Here is a 17,895-nt window from a genome sequence, read left to right as displayed (position 1 = left end):
ACAGTGCATCTTTTTCTTGGTTTTGAAAAACCTCTTCAGGATAATATTGTTATGAGAAAGTATTGATGAGCATTTGGATTGCGTTAATTTCTCCTACGTTTGTGTTTTTTTTTTTTTTTTTGGATAGCGCCTTTTACACTGTTCATGGTCCATGAACAGTGCATTTAGGCTTATGAACAGTAAGCGGTATCCAAACAAACCCTGGTGTTCAGTTCTTCCTTGCCAGATTATTTCCCTATGCAACAATATTTTCTTCTAGGGGCACTCCCGATTTCCTAGAAATAACAGATATCAAAAATAAGAAATTAAAATAAAACAAGGAACTTGGTTTCAATAATTGAGTTCAGGGACTGATGGTGTAGTTTCATCTTCTTTATAACTATATGCTTTTTCCTTGACTGCTATCTATTTGTTTTTTATTTTTATTTTGATTTTTTGTTACCATCAAGCATTCAACTTAGCACAAAGAAAATTCCAATTTAATGAATTTATATATATATATATATATATATATATATATATATATATATATATATATATATATATATTTTATAGATGTCAAACAAAATCTGGATTATAACTTTATGCCTTTATGGTAAGTTAAGCAACCCTAAGAATTCAAGACTACATCAAAGATGAAAGGAAATTCATGTTGTGTAAGAGCAAAACCACTTTCTATACAAAGCTCTTATAATGTCTCAACTTTTGATATCCATCTTAACAGAATATTTGTGTAGGACAACTTTTGATATCCATTATGAAGCAGGTTATTGTGGCTCCTTCCTTGCAGAATTCTTTTTTTAATATTGGTGCACTTACACAAGTATGCCTAATAAATTTATGTTTGTTTCTTTTTTCTATTTTAGAAGAGAGAATTATATTAAGATTTGGTTCCATTGTTGTGGAATAATTTTTAATTACACGTCTCATTATTTTGTAGGAGGACTTGTTGGAACTTTTTCGATACAAGTTGGCAGCTGAGCTAGTGCTTTCAAAGGATAATAAACAACAACATTTTAAATTATTTAAAGCACTAAAAACAAGAGTTTTTTTTTTTTTTCAGTCTCTCTAATGAATGCTTTGTATGAGTGTGAATGTGAGTCTTTATCTATTAGAAAACAAGAGCACTGTATACATCATCTAGAAAATACACAACCTTCGATGTTGAGTTTTGACATTTGTAGTTTGTACTAAGATAAAAGTGTAGGTGTGATAACCTTCTTTGTCTGTGGTATCAACCATAATGAATTTTTGTTCTTTTATTATTTCTTCATGAATCATATTGAATCATCTTCTATATTCTTTTGATTTGATATCTCACGTTTGCTTAAGGATTTTTTTGGAATAGAATGATAAAATATTCTCTGACCCATTTGCCCTTTAATTTCATTATCAAATAAAAAAAATAATCTAAAGCATTTCTCTAGCTTTGAGACAACGATGATGATATTTTGGAACTCATAGGACATTATTATCAAGTGTTTCACTGAAATTGATGAACAATGACAATTTGAGTCATCTATTTGGAAGAGTTACTTGGAGAGGTAAAGATAGTGAGAGAGATTGAGACTCTTTATACAATCCAATATCATTTTATAAAATATGAAATTGAAAATTTCAAAATATTTTAAAATATCTCAAATGCAGAGGGTGAGAGAGATTCTAAGACTCACTAAGAGAGAGAGAGAGAGAGAGAGAGAGAGAGAAGTAGCTCGAGATGAAATGCAGTCTATCTTAAGGCTTGGACAAAAATGTTTAATTCCAGTGATCCTTTAATGATAGAAGTAGTGGCCATTTTATGGGTAGCATAGTTAGCCAAGAAAAGGGAATTCAAGAACATCATAGTGAAAGAGGATGCCAAATCATGCTTTCATGCACTCAATGGAGCTTCAGATTAAATGTTATGGTCAATCTCAACAATATGTAATGATGCAAGGGTTATCAATAGAAAATTGTATTGGTTTCGTATATTAGTTCCCAAAAAATTGTATCAAATCTATAGCATTTTCTGTAAACATTTTCTGTTCTAAGGGTTTTCGGCCATTTTTTAGGTTTCAAGGATATTTCGATCATTTTTTAGGTTTTAGATCCATTTCAGTCGTTTTTTAGGTTTTAAGTGTATCACTTTTTAGGGGTATTCCGGTAATTTTAGAGGGTTTGGGGGGTATTTTGGTCATTTTATAGGTTTCGAGGGTATTTCAGTAATTTTTTAGGTTTCCAGTGCATTAAGGTAATTTTTTAGGTACTAAGAGTATTTCAGTCACTTTTTAGGTTACAAGGTCATTTTAATCATTTTCAAGTTTTAGTTTGGGTTTTAGGTTTTAGGGTCATTTCGGTCATTTTCAAGGTTCTATGGGTATTTTGGTAATTTTTAAGTTTTGTGATTATTTCGGTCATTTTTTGGGGTTTATAGTAATTTCAGTAATTTTTTTAAGTTTTAGGGTGATTCTGTCATTCAAGAAGAACTCCCAAACTAGGATATGATACACATCCACCGAGCTTGTGAGCAGTGGAGCCCAAGTGCGATCTCTGAATACATCGGGAATGAAAGTGCTCTCAAGAGATCGAAGATTTACCTCCCTCTCCACAATAATAACTGCATCCTTATAATACTCCGAGAATGCCTTAAATGCATCTCTATCTCGAAAGCGATCTTCTTCATATCGTTGATGCTTAAGAGGTTTCTTGGCAGTGGTCTTCTTGTGAGGAGACATCTACAAAAATGAACAAACACACAAACCATACACAAAAATGGTAACAAACTTGATTAGATACAAGTTAGTTCAAAAACCAAGCAAAACATAAGGAAATGCTCCAAAATATGATTAAACCAGCATAACAAAGACACATGAACATGTTGTATGTGCTATTAGGTCTAGAAATACTTAACTAGCATGAATGAATGCAAAGCATGTCAAGTGGTAGGGTGTGTGCTCAAGCGTGCATGTGCAATGCATAATCAATGCATGAACAAGCACTCATGGGGCAAAGTGTGTAAAACACACAAGCAATGATCAAAACATGTTAGACGTGAGTAAACATGGTAAACCCCAAAATTTGGTACTCATCGGAGTCCAAAAAAATGAAAAAAAAAATACCATAAAGGCATTTTATCAAACACCTAGTGTGCACGCACTATACACATATGATGAACAATGCATGAACGTGTTAAAATCTTGCTTAAATACATGTTATAATGCCACATGGGGCCAACACAAAATAATGGGTACATACTAAATTGTAGATTTGCACATACGGATAAGTATTGTGTGAATCTTAAGGTTTTTTAAATTTTAATTGTTTTCATATTTTAGGTATGATTGCAGCATGTATATTATTAAGCACATGTATACAAAAATTATCAAAGACAATCTAACCTTTTTGGTAATATATTTATTGGAAGTATATTTTACAATTTTTGCATAATTTGCTTAAGCTTCTTATTCATCAAAAGTGTCTACTTTTTGCAAGAGAGCTGGTCAGAACTTATTCGATACAAGTTGGCATCAAATCTAGTGTTTTCAAAGGAAAATGAACAACATTAAAAAATAATAGAAAATGCTAGAAATACTACACTACAAGATATTTTTCGGTCATTGAAATGACAGTGATTTGTATAATTTAATGACTGAATTTTTTGGAAAATACTACAATTTAGTGAATTTTATTTTTAATTGAAAGGGAGATTGAATTTTTATCGTTCATGATCACAAATGTACGAGTTGTGTGCACACATGCAATGTAGTTGACAATTAGATTTGTGAAGAAATGGAAATTTTAATTTGCTGTGGTACTTTATTTGCATTGAATTTGTGTTGGATTAGATTTGTGAATAATTCAAAATTTTAATTTGTTGTGGTGTTTTATTTGCATTGAATTTATGTTGGAGGAAGCTGGATATAAACTGATTGTTTTTGCTTCAAAGAAGATGGAGAGCAGCCACTCTTGAATGGGCAATCTATAGGATGATAATGGAGAAACCAGCATTATGGTCGAACCTATTGGGTACCAACAGCAAGGCTTGGCTGTTTGAGGATTGGTTCTTTTCAAGGTAATGAGCCAATATGAAATGACGTTTGAGTTTAGGAATTAGATGACCAGCAAGTTGGTGATGTTAACAACATCTCATTCGGTATAATTTTTTGGATTTTTGCCTCCAAGATCATATCTCCACTTCATACAGACCTGCTTGGAAAAATAATACCTGCTTTGGTATTTTGGATGTCAAAAACTTGAAAGAAAGCATTGATTTTTTTCATTCATCAAGTAAAATTTGCACCGGCATGGCGGCATGGACTCAGCTGTAAAATAGTATTAGGGGTAGTGAACAACATGTAAGTATAAGATCTAGAAATGACTTCAGTGGTTACTAACAACTTTTTTATAATAAAAAAACTTTAAAAAGTTATTAATAAGTAAAATTTTACATTAGTAATTTTTGAAGTTACTAATAACTTTTAAAAAAATTACTAATATGATAAGCGGTTATTAGTAAGTAAAAAAGTGAATTCAGTGGTGGACCCAAATGTAAAATTATGGTCAGATGTGATATTGGTACCGCCTACTGTGACGATTGAACTATCAATTGTAAGAAAAAAAAAATAGGATACCACCGAATGTGACAAAAATACGGCCAGAAGTGATGTTGGTACTACCCAATGTAATAATGGAACTGTCAAATTTGAGAATAAAAAATAGAGTACCATTGAATGTGACAAAAATAGAGTCTGATGCGATGTTGATACTACTTAATGTAACAATGGAACCATTAAATTTGAGAAAAAAAATAAAGGAATCATCATATGTGACAGAAGAACTGTCAAATTAATATTGGAACTGCACAATATGATAATGGAACCATCAAATTTGAGAAACAAATAAAGGAACCACTAAATGTAACAAAAGAACTATAAAATGTGATGTTGGAATTGCACAATGTGAAAATGGAACCGTCAAATGTGACCAAAAAAAAAAAAGGAAACCACCAAATGTGACAAAAAAAACTATCAAATGTGATGTTGGAACTGGTGAGATTGGAAGCATAAAATGTGAGAAAAAAGTAAGGGAACCACTAAATGTGAGAAAAGAACTGTCACATGTAATGTTGAAACTACACAATGTGAGAATGAAACTGTCAAATGTGAGAAAAAAAAAAAGGGAACCACCGAATGTGACAAAAGAACTGTCACATGTGATGTTGGAACTACACAATGTGAGGATGGAACTGTTAAATGTGAGAAAAAAGTAAGGAAACCACCCAATGTAACAAAAGAACTGTTACATGTGACAAAAATAGAGCAGATATGATATTGGTATTGCTTAATATGACAATGGAACCATCCAATTTGAGAGAAAAAGAAGAAAAAGAAACCACAATATGTGACAAAAGAACTATTAAATGTAATATTGGAATTGCACAATGTGATAATGAAACCATTGAATGTGAGAAAAAAATTAGAGAACCACTAAATGTGGCAAAAAATTGTCAAATATGATGTTGGAACTACACAATGTAAGGATAGAATCATCAAATGTGAGAATAAAAATTAAAAAAACTACCAAATGTGAGAAAAGAACTGCCACATGTGATGTTAGAATATGGAACTATCAAATGTGAGAAAAAAATAAGGGACCACTAAATGTAACAAAAGAACTGTCACATGGGATGTTGGAACTGCATAATGTGAAAATGGAACCGTCAAATATGAGAAAAAAAAAATAAAGAAACCACCAAATGTGAGAAAAGAAACGCCACATGTGATGTTAGAATATGGAACTATCAAATGTGAGAAAAAAGTAAGGGAACTACTAAATGTTACAAAAGAACTGTCACATGTGATGTTGGAACTGCATCATGTGAAGATGGAACTGTCAAATGTGAGAAAAAGTAAGGGAACCACTAAATGTGATAAAAGAACTGTCGCATGTGATGTTAGAATTGCACAATGTGACGATAGAAACGTCAAATGTGAGAAAACAAATAAGGAAACCACCGAATGTGACAAAAGAACTGTCACATGTGATGTTGGAATTGCACAATGTGACAATAGAACCGTCAAATGTGAGAAAAATATAAGGAAACCACCGAATATGACAAAAGAACTATCGCATGTGATGTTGGAACTACACAATGTGAAGATGAAATCGTCAAATGTGAGAAAAAAGTAAGGGAACTACCAAATTTGAGAAAAGAACCGTCACATATAATGTTGAAACTGCATAATGTGATGATAGAACCGTCCAATGTGAGAAAAAAAAAGTAACCTGTTATAGCAGATTACCTACTAGTGGGTACCGTACCCCCTTTCTTTGGGGGTACCGTAGAATTACCCCATATACATATACATATATATATATATATATATATATATATATATATATATATATATATATATGGTCACCGTAATCTCATATGTTATGTTGTCTATGTCACTGAAAACTACCAATAGTTTTTTTTTTTTTTTGATTTGCATAATGTGATGATAAAACCATCGAATGTGAGGAAAAAAAAAAGTAACTTGGTATAGCAAATAACCTACTAGTGGGTGAATTGCACAATGTGAGGATGGAACTGTCGAATGTGAGAAAAAAGTAAGGGAACCACCAAATGTGAGAAAATAACTGTCACATCTAATGTTGGAATTGCACAATGTGAAAATGAAACCGCAAAACATGAGAAAAAAATAAAGGAACCACTAAATGTAACAAAAGAACTATCACATATAATGTTGGAACTACACAATGTGACGATAGAACCGTCAAATGTGAGAAAAAAAATAAGGGAACCACCGAATATGACAAAAGAACTGTCGCATGTGATGTTGGAACTGCACAATGTGACAATAGAGCTGTCAAATGTGAGAAAAATATAAGGAAACCACCGAATGTGACAAAAGAACTATCGCATGTGATGTTGAAACTACACAATGTGAAGATGGAATCGTCAAATGTGAAAAAAAAGTAAGGGAACTACCAAATTTGAGGAAAGAACCGTCATATGTGATGTTGAAACTACATAATGTGATGATAGAACCGTCCAATGTGAGAAAAAAAAAAAGTAACCTGTTATAGCAGATTACCTACTAGTGGGTACCGTATTCCCTTTTTTTGGGGGTACCGTAGAATTACCCCATAAACATATACATATACATATACATATAAATACACATATATATATATATGGTCACCGTAATCTCATATGTTATGTTGTCTATGTCACTGAAAACTACCAACAGTTTTTTTTTTGAAACTGCATAATGTGAGGATAGAACCATCAAATGTGAGAAAAAAAAAAAAGTAACTTGGTATAACAAGTAACCTACTAGTGGGTGAATTGCACAATGTGAGGATGGAACCGTCAAATGTGAGAAAAAAGTAAGGGAACCACCAAATGTGAGAAAATAACTGCCACATCTAATGTTAGAACTGCACAATGTGAAAATGAAACTGCCAAATGTGAGAAAAAAGTAAGGGAACCACTAAATGTGACAAAAGAAATATCACATGTGATGTTGGAACTGCACAATGTGAAGATAGAACCGTCAAATGTGAGAAAAAAAAAAGGGAATCACCGAATGTGACAAAAGAATTGTCAAATGTGATGTTGGAACTGCACAATGTGAGGATGGAACCGTCAAATATGAGAAAGAAGTAAGGGAACTACCAAATGTGAGAAAAAAAACCGTCACATGTGATGTTGAAACTGCATAATGTGAGGATAGAACCATCAAATGTGAGAAGAAAAAAAAAACAACCTGTTATAGTAGACTACCTACTAGTGGGTATCGTACCCCATTTTTTTGGGGGAACCGTAGAATTACCCCATAAACATATACAGATACATATACATATACATATACATAAATACATACATACATGCATACATATATATATATATATATATATATATATATATATATATATATATATATATGGTCACCGTAATCTTGTATGTTATGTTGTCCAAGTCACTGAAAACTACCAACAGTTTTTTTTTTTTTGATAATCAAACTACCAACAGTTTTAGAATACGTAGAGCATTCCCATCAAGAGTTTTAAAAATTTTAGCATTTAGCAACTAAAAAAACCACTTTATAACATTTAACACATCACTTTACAATACATCCAATATCAAAATTTCTATTTTTTTTACCACTTCATTTAAATATTCTTTTTTATTATTATTTTAATTGAAGGAAAGAGAAAGAGTATGAGAGAGAAATTCTTATTTTAATTGAAGTGATTATTATTATTATTATTATTATTATTATTATTATTATTATTATTATTATTTTAAGATTTCAGCTATAGTAGGATGGCAAAGATGACATTCTACTGTAGCTAAGATGTTAAAACTTTTAAGAATAGCACACTTAATGTAGTGTGCTTTTTTAGAATTAAATGTTAAAAAATAGCATTTTAGCATTTGAAACCTTTGATGAGAGTGCTCTTACTATTTGCAAGATTTTATCTACTGTTTGGCTGGAACACCAAGTCCAACCCCTCCGAAACATAAACCCTTTCAGAAGCCATTAATCTTTTATTTCTTTTCACATTTCTCCATGCTATATATACAGAGGTAAAACTTAGAGAAAATTCAATTATAATTTGAAATTAAAATCCAATTTTGTACTATGTGTCTAAATTTATATAGGAACCACACCATAATTATCCACTCAAGTTTTTTAATCTTTGTGTCAAGTGAGTTAATGAGTGCAAAATACTAAGTATATATGTCTGTGTGTGTGTGTGTGTGTGTATTAATAGGTAAATTTGAGAGAAAATTCGATTAGAATTTGAAATTAGAATCCAATTTTGCACCGTCTAAATTTGTGTAGGGACCTGTAGACACCTCATTTTCCCCCCTTGCGCCCATAGGACCACACCATACTTATCCACTTAGGTTTTTTAATCTTTGTGTCAAGTGAGTTAATAAGTGCAAAATACTAAAAATCTAATATTAATGAGCTATAACTTTTTTTTAAAAAAAACCAATCACCTATATTCAATAAAAATCACCGCACAACAAAGATCACCACACATTCTATTTTATTAAAAATAAAAAGAAAAAAATGATCATAAGTAGTATTAAATTTATGTAAGAATTTTATATGTAACTAATTATGATTATTTAAAAAAATAATTTGACTTATTATTTATATTTTTATGATAAAAATTTTGTTTAATTTTAAATGTATCTATATGTATGCATGTATTACATGCTATATTTTTATAAATAATTTGAATCATTATTTATATTTTTATAATAAAAATTGTGCTTAATTTTAAATACATTCATGTGTTTGCATAAGTCACATGCTATTTTTTTAAGCCACCACTGTCTTTATTTATATATTTAGAAAAATGATCAAGAAAAGCAAAAATTCTATTTATTTTACTCTAAAACAAGTCACCCCTCTCCCTTGACGCCAAGCAATGGGTTGTGGCCCTCCTCTAGTTTGTTCAGCCATGAGACCAATTACTATATCATGTTTCAGTAATGCCAAGTCAGCCTCAGATTTGGTGTTTCAAGTCCAATAAATGTTTGACATTTGTCCAAGAAAAGCCACCTCAATTTACTCCACTAACTCAAACAAAAATACAATCTTGCCCTGGAAAAAATTTCAGAACGCGCCACTTACTACTCTCTTTGTCTCTACCATCCTTTCTCATTCAAATTAAATTCCCAAACTCAAACCCTGAAATTTTTTGAAACCCTGCCACTTATTCTCTCCTTCTTCCCTTTCAAATCTAACTCCCAAAATCAACCATTACTCTCTCTCTCTCTCTCTCTCATACCCAAACTTCTTTCCATCCACAATTGCCTCTTCCATTTTCTTCTCGCCACACTGCTCTTCCCCCACCTACGTCGCGAGTTCTCATAGTCACTACTGAGCATCACAAGTCCAACAATACCGGCCTTTATATCCTCTGAAAATCGCCTTTACTCTTTTTTCTAGCATCACCACCGGTTTGGAGAACTCGCCCTACTTTCTCACTCACCGATTTCGACACCCAACGACGCAAATGGGTAATTTTCCGTTCAATTTGTTTCTTTTCAGTACTTTTTCACTTCTTCTTTTTTCATTTTCTTTTCTTATTTCTTTGCAACTACAGATGGGTTTTTCACTTATCACAATTAATTTTTTTTTTTTTTAAAAAAAACAAAGCAAAGGAACATTTTAGCGTGGAAAGTAGATAGATAGAAAACTAGAACCTAAAACATGTTGTATATTTGATATTGTGAGGACAAAAGGTCCAGGGCATCCTCTTGGGCCTTGGGCCTGATCTGAGGGTACTTACTTGTCCGAGGACCGTTTAAATGGTAATAATGATATCAAACTTAAAGGCCTACGAGGAAAATGTTGCGAAAGAGACTGGTAGAAGTAGTTTGAGGAGGGGTATCTCCTTGGCTAAGTTAAGTGAAGTGAAGGTCAGATGGTACGCCATGTTGATTAGAATGATATTCTAGAAAGTCTTGTGGATGAAGATATGTTTCACAAGGGCATAGAGAGGAAGAACGAATGGAAAATATCTTAGAGAAAACTGCTACCACTGCATTAATGCTCTGCACCTATCTCTCAGGCCGCATTATTGAGGAAATGACATCTGAACAGTGATGATCAGCCTTACAGCTATTGACTGAAGACTTCTGGAAAGGGCTGATGGGACAAGTATCTTGATCGGTGATCTGATCCATACGTGGAAGATGGGGAGAAGGAGGAGGATGATACAAAAAGGAAAAAGAAAGACATTCAGGAAGGGGGGTCAGAGAAGAAAGAGAGAAAACACTATACACACCACCATCCATAATTGTAATCTATCTTTGGAAGAGGGAAAGATAATACAAATCATCCTCGGCTTGTGTCCAGGGAGAAATTTTGTAACATAAACAGTTCATTGTATGTGATGTGGTAATCTAGCCCATCATTTTTGTTATCCAATATCACTAAAACCTAGATTTCAAGCCCCCTCTTTACAAATTTCATTGTATTGGGCTTTTTGGGCCAATCCCCTTCTTACTGTTGGGTTTGGGTGCAAATTGTGGCCTTACAGATATCTTGAACAAGATATATATGTGTGTGTGTGTGTATATATATATATATATATTTATTTATTTATTTTTGATATATATGCCTAGCTTTTGTGAAACAAAGAGTTGAAAAACTCATTAGGATATTGAAACTGATCTGTATCTCTTTGAATTTGGCATTGGTGTAGGGATGTGACGTTTCTATTCTGCTGGGTTTGCTGAAGGAATTGATTCCAATAAGCTGTCTCATTCTAGTAGTCTACACTAAGGTTTTCAATCTATCACTTCCTTTGTCTTTTCTGAGTGTAAGTCCCGGTTGTGCTACTATAAAATTATGAGTTCTGTTTGTTCAAGTTGTTCATTCAATATTCTTTTTTCATGATTAGGCTAGACTAGTTATGGATTTTTAAGAAAATGCTCCTGATTCAGTTGGTGACAATGATAAAAGTGAATATCATGTGAATTTAATTTTGGAGGAATACATTGAAATTAAACTTGGACTTCAAGTGAGTTCCAAAGAAGCATATAATCTTTATAATGAATATGCTTTAAACAAGGGGTTTAGCATTCGGAAAGGAGTTACACGAAAGGCTGCTGTTGTTATTGCTTATTAGGCAATGAGAATTTATGTTTGAAACAAGGTTATAGCAAGTTTGAAGACTCTTTTTGTTCTAAAAAGTATAATAAATTAGATACAATAGTATAATAACTTTGCTTGTTAAGTTTATTTGTTACTATTTCCTCTCTTTTTAAGAATATGTTCAATCATCATTCATTTCCTTGGAGATGTCTATTGCTTATCTCATGTTTAATTCTACAAGAATGAATCAATAAATTCAAGTGAAAAAAAGCAACTACATCACAGGCTCCGCAAGCTAGTTCTATGAGACATGGTATGTAAATACTACTATTTTAATCATTCTATTTCTTAGCTTTAACCATTCTTTCCTCTTTTTCTTAGGAGATGTTCAATCATCATTCTTCCCCCTGGAGATTTCTATTGCTTATCCAGTTATCCCATGTTTAGTTATACAAGAATGCTTCATTCTTCAAGAAAGTACTTTAATGTCAACCTTGAGCTAGGTACATTCTGTTACTTTAAACTTTTTACATTTGAGAGAAAAAAACAAGACCTATAACATGTGCTTTTTTTTTTCTTTCCCAGGACTCTACAACAAGTTGGTGAAGTATGATGGAGAACTTTTTTGAACAATTTTTTGATAGCAAACTACATAGTCGTATCCACAACTAGCGAACAAGATTTTTGGACATGTTTGACTTGAGTCTTCTTTTAGATAGGATGTGTAACAATTTGAACAATTGATAACACAACTTGTATCAATTCTTTTCGATACTATTTGTAACTAATGAAGCTACACAACATGTTAGATTCAATATTTGTATTTTTAGTGGTAAAATTCATTAACGCAACTTGTATCAATTCTTTTGGATACTATTTGTAACTAATGAAGCTACACAACATGTTAGATTCAATATTTGTATTTTTAGTGGTAAAATTCATTAACGCAACTTGTATCAATTCTTTTGGATACTATTTGTAACTAACGAAGCTACACATACATGTTAGATTCAATATTTGTATTTTTAGTGGTAAAATTCATTAACGCAGATGCTAATAACTTTTAGTAGGTGAATACAAGTCTTACCATTTGGACAATTTGCAAATAGTCTTGGAGATGGTTTTGGAGTTTTCATTTTCTGTTGTTTAATTTCAACCTCTTACAAAGGACTTATTTTGTTCAATATAGGCAAAATATAACCATTTTGAGATGAACTAAATACATTGATGTGCTCTCTAATCTGTGCTGGCAACATGTTTAGCACATTCAATTTTTTTTTTTTCCTCAAATCCTGCAATTCTGATCAATTTGCAAAGCAATTTAACACACCAAATTTGAAATTGAGCTTCATGGGTAAACTTTTACACAATCATAAAATTCTGCTCAAAATTATATTACCATCTCTACTTTAGATTTTTTTCCCCCTCTTCTTAGGGTAAAACCCACCTCTTTATAAGTTTATATAATGTAGACAACTCAGGCATGGTTTACTATATCCTAATTGGCTTAAAGATAATATTTGCAAATTGGCAATTACAAGTATAGAAGCTATTATAAAGAGAATACACACATCATCTTAGCTAACATAAATTTCTGGTCCTTGACTACAAATGTTCCATCATTACAAATACAATTTATGTTTCTTGACTTCAAAGTTAAGACGCTTGATTCTTGCATCCTCTGCATATGGTATCAAGAATCCCTAGATGTTGGGCATATATTAAACATTTGTAAACCTTAGTCTTGTCTCCTCTGCCCAAAAAAAAAATAAAACAAATCCTGAATTGTTGTCCATCATACTTCATAATCTCTTGGTTGAGTCCTAAAAAAACATGATGTTATGGGAAAAAGGTAGAATTCAAAATAAATAAAAAAAAATCTTCTATTAAACATTTAAAACTATAGAATTTAAACTCAAGTGTGACATTAGGGTACTTTCTTAAAGCATTCTTGTAAAGCCAAACACAGGATAATCTATTGAAAGATTACAAGCTTCCTCTTCAGAATTCACTTGCTGCCCAAGTTTAATTTCATTGCATCCACCCAAGTTTAACTTCTGCATCAAGAACCTTTTTGAGAAAAATCCATTAGTAGTCTAACCTAATAATAAAAAAAATTGAATGAACAACTTAAAAATAGGTACAAAGGGAAAAATATATTGAATACTTATACCTTAGAGGAAACCTTTAGGAAGACACTATTTGACATAATCAATTCCTTTAACAACCTACCACAAACTCGGGAAAAAAATCATTACAAGGAAAGAACCAAAATCTGAAAATTCCAACAGTGAACAAGAAAACTAATATGCAATTGAGCAATTTTAATTATTGGAATCAATTCCTTCAGCAAACCCAACAGAACCCAAGCGTCACATCCCTGCACCAATGCCAAATTCAAAGAGATACAAATCAGTTTCAATATCCTAATGAGTTTTTAATTCTTTGTTTCACAAAAGCTGGGCACATATATCAGAAATAAATATATATCTTGTTCAAGATATCAAATATACAACATGTTTTAGGTTCTAGTATTCCTATCTATTTACTTTCCACACTACAATGGTCCTTTTTTTTTAATTTTAAATTATGATAAGTGAAAAATCCCATCTCTAGTTGCAAAAAAATAAGAAGAAAATGGAAAAAAAAAGTGAAAAAGTACTGAAAAGAAACAGATAGAACGGAAAATTACCCATTTGCGTCGTTGGGTGTCGAAATCGGTGAGTGAGAAAGTGGGGCGGGTTCTCCAAATTAACAGTGATACTAGAAAAAAGAGTAAAGGCGATTTTCAGAGGATATAAAGGCCGGTCTCGTTGGACTGGTGATGCTCGGCAGTGACTATGAGAACTCGCGACGTAGGTGGGGGAAGAGCAGTGTGGCGAGAAGAAAATGGAAGAGGCACTTGTGGATGGAAGAAAGTTTGGGTATGAGAGAGAGAGAGAGAGAGAGAGTAATGGTTAATTTTGGGAATTAGATTTGAAAGGGAAGAAGGAGAGAATAAGCGGCAGGGTTTCAAAAATTTTCAAGGTTTGATTTGGGGAGCGGCTCACCTCCAGTTTTTATTTCTCCTGTTTCCTCCTGTTTTTAGATAGATGAATGACATCTAGCACACCAACCATCCAAAGTTAAAAAAAAGCCAACGTCTCTCTCTCAATTTGTGCGTTGCTTTCTCTTTTCTTTTTCTACAGCTACCCATCCTTCTATGGAGCTTTCTGGGCTATCGCCCACCTCAATCTCCCTTCTCCCATTTTCCCTTTCTCTTTCTCTTGTTTCGCCCCTCCCTCTCTCTCTCTCTCTCTCTCTTAAAAATCTTTATTCAGATTTTTATTTATGCTCCTACAGGGTTGAAGATTTAAAGATTGAAGGGGTTTTCAAAATTCACAAATCTCTCAATTCCTTAAGTTGAACATCATTTTAAAACTATAGAAATAAACACAACAAGAAGAGTAAAAATCATTCAATTTTCACTATCTGAAAAGCAAAAAAAGAATAGAAAAAACACATGCAAATTTGAAAAACTTCAACGATGATAGATTTCGACAGAGAGGGAGATGTGAAATTTGAAAAATTTTGTGGGTAAGCTTTTAATGAAAAGCATTTGAGATTTGAAACCTCAAAGACGAAAAAGCTCACTGATTTCGAACTTGATTTGAAAATAGAAAACGGAAAACAATTGATTTTCTTGCAAGCACATGATAGGGTCATCAATGGTGAGATTTAACTTTTCATAGATGGTTTGGGATTTTAGTTTGACTAATATGGTCAGTTTTGGGCTTTCCATTTATGCTCTACATTTTTAGTTTGGCGTTGTGATGTTGCATAGTTGCAGAGTGATTGGCGTGGTGATGCTGCACAATTGCAGAGTGAGATGAGAGCCAGAGAGAAAAGGAAGAGCAATTAGGTCACTGTTGTATTTTTCCAAGTTGGCTTTTTTTTTTAATCGTTGGATCAGTTTGCTTCCAGGTGTCATTCATCTATCTAAAAACGGAAGGAAACAGGAGAAATAAAAACTGGAGGTGAGCCGCTCTCTTTAATTTGAATGAGAAAGGATGGTAAAGACAGAGAGTAGTAAGTGGAGTTAGTGGCGTTCTGAAATTTTTTCAAGGGCAAGATTGTCTTTTTGTTTGAGTTAGTTGAGTAAATTGAGGTGGTTTTTTTGGACGGATGTCAATCATTTCTTGGGCATGAAACACCAAATCTAATGCTGACTTGGTATTACTGAAACATGGTATACTTTCTCCCTCAGTTGGACATTCTCATTTCTCAACTTATATGAGTATTAAAAACATATAACTAAGGTCCATTTGGATACTGCTTATTTTGCTAAAAACAATAAATAAAAAAATAAAAAAGTTACTGTTCATGCGCTTGGCACTGTTCATAAGCCTAAAATCACTGTTCATGGACAATGAACAATATTAGAGGCGTTGTCTTAAAAAAAAAAAAAAAAAAAAAAAACCTAAAACGCAAAACCCAAATGCCACCCTAATTAGCTAAAATAATATAAAATAAAGAGGTTTAGAGCATCTCCAACTTTGCAGCTAAAAGCAAAATACTGTGCATAATAGAGAATGAGACCATAAAAATGCTCTCCAATGGATTCTCTAAACCCTGAATTTTTTTGGCTCAAGAAACGTAGATCATCAAGTTTGATGGGCTACTATACATTAGCAATTAGATTTCTTGGATTAAAAAATTATACCAACTTCTTATTATATTAATTCTTTCTCTCTCCTCTGGATTTCTTTTTTTCTCCCATTCTCTCACAAAACAATTCTTGCTCTCATAAAACTAATATAATTTAAACAACAAATCTAAAATCAAAACAACAACAACAGTAGATCAAGAACAGAAGAAACAAAATTAAAACAACAATAAAAGATCAAGAAAAAAAATAGAAGCCAATTTGACAAATCTAAAATCAGAAACAACAACTAATCAAGAATAAGGAAAAAAAAATAGAAGTCGATATGACCCCGGTTGCATGCACTCCGCAGTGAGGAGGAGGAGCAGTAGTGGTGGTGTGGTGGAGCAAAGGCGATTTCTCCTTTCTCTCCATGCGTGTCTGTGTGTGTTTGAAGATAATGACACCAAAAGACAAGCAAGATTATGTGAGACGTATCATAGAGAGAATAGAAAATGAGAGAGCTGGAGAAAAAAAGAGAGAGGGAGGTTTTGGAATAAAGTGGAAAGTAAAGAAAAAAAAGGAGAGGATGAAATCCTATAGGTATACATGTGTGGTGGACAAAATGCAAGAGAAAAAAAAAAAGAAAAAAAAAAGGAAACTAATGGATGAAAGAAAGACAAAGAATAAGAAATCACAATTTAAAAATACTACCACAATATTTTCACAATAAATTTTAAGTAATTAGCTAATATTGGTGAGTAAAAATATAATTTCAGTAGTGAGTTCATATTAGAACTAGTAACAACTTTCCATATAAGATTTTGTTATGATTCTTGTGAAAGTATTGCAAAAAATATTGTGAATGTAACACTTTGTGTTGAAAAATATAATTGTTGAGAATGAATAGAGGAAGAAAAAATAAATATTAGAGAAGAATAAAGAATGAATGAAGAAATAATATTTAAATGAGATGGAGAAAAGATAGAGAATTTGTTGAAAGATATATTTAAAAAAGTGAGAGGTAAAAGATAAATGTCACTATTTATTGTTCAAACAGTATAAAAATTTAACTAATTTGCTGGAGATGCTCTTACAACTTACAAGGTAAAGAAATAGATCATTCTAATTCCGCTACTAAATGCTAGCATCTTATAAGCTTCTTTTCCCAGGACCTAAATGAGACTCGCAAACAGTGATTATATGGAACCTACAAATAGGAGATTGCAAAAAGTCAGATGAAAATCACTTCCCAAACACATGCTTAGGGTAACTTTCGTAAACTCTTATACGCGAAAAAATTATATGACCATCATAACATATGACCAATTGACCACATCAAGAAGACCCATTAACTAATTCGCACCACTGGTTGTGTGTATATGAGAGCTATCGATGTAAATTTGACGGATATAAAAATTTCAAAAATTAATAATAAAAAAGAATTGAAAACCAAGTACTAGGTGTTTTTGTAATTAACCCATACCCAAGGGGTGTTTTTGTATTTAGGGAAAAAAAGGACGGGTAAAAAAAATAATAATAATAATAAAAACGAATGAGCCCAAAGGGAAAGGGAAAGCGAAAGCAAGAAAAGAAGGGGCCCAAAAGGAAAAAACAGAAACCCAAAAAAAGAAAAGGTCCAGACAGGTATGCCCGGAA

At 32.4% G+C, this 17,895-nt stretch overlaps 1 long non-coding RNA gene across 2 annotated transcripts; it reads left to right on the top strand.

Moving 5' to 3' along the window:
• The first annotated feature begins 9,644 nt into the window (after positions 1-9,644).
• On the top strand, positions 9,645-12,485 carry LOC142610071 (uncharacterized). 2 transcript variants are annotated; one of them, XR_012839758.1, is made up of 4 exons: positions 9,645-10,030; positions 11,221-11,301; positions 11,994-12,115; positions 12,198-12,485. It is a non-coding gene; the product is annotated as an uncharacterized LOC142610071 (long non-coding RNA). The 2 variants fall into 2 exon arrangements; XR_012839757.1 differs by having other exon boundaries at positions 11,221-12,115.
• The last annotated feature ends 5,410 nt before the right edge of the window (positions 12,486-17,895 follow it).

This window comes from Castanea sativa, chromosome 9, assembly GCF_040712315.1.
Source record: "Castanea sativa cultivar Marrone di Chiusa Pesio chromosome 9, ASM4071231v1".
NCBI classification, from domain to species: Eukaryota; Viridiplantae; Streptophyta; class Magnoliopsida; order Fagales; family Fagaceae; genus Castanea; species Castanea sativa.
This window is presented reverse-complemented; position numbering and strand designations above follow the sequence as displayed.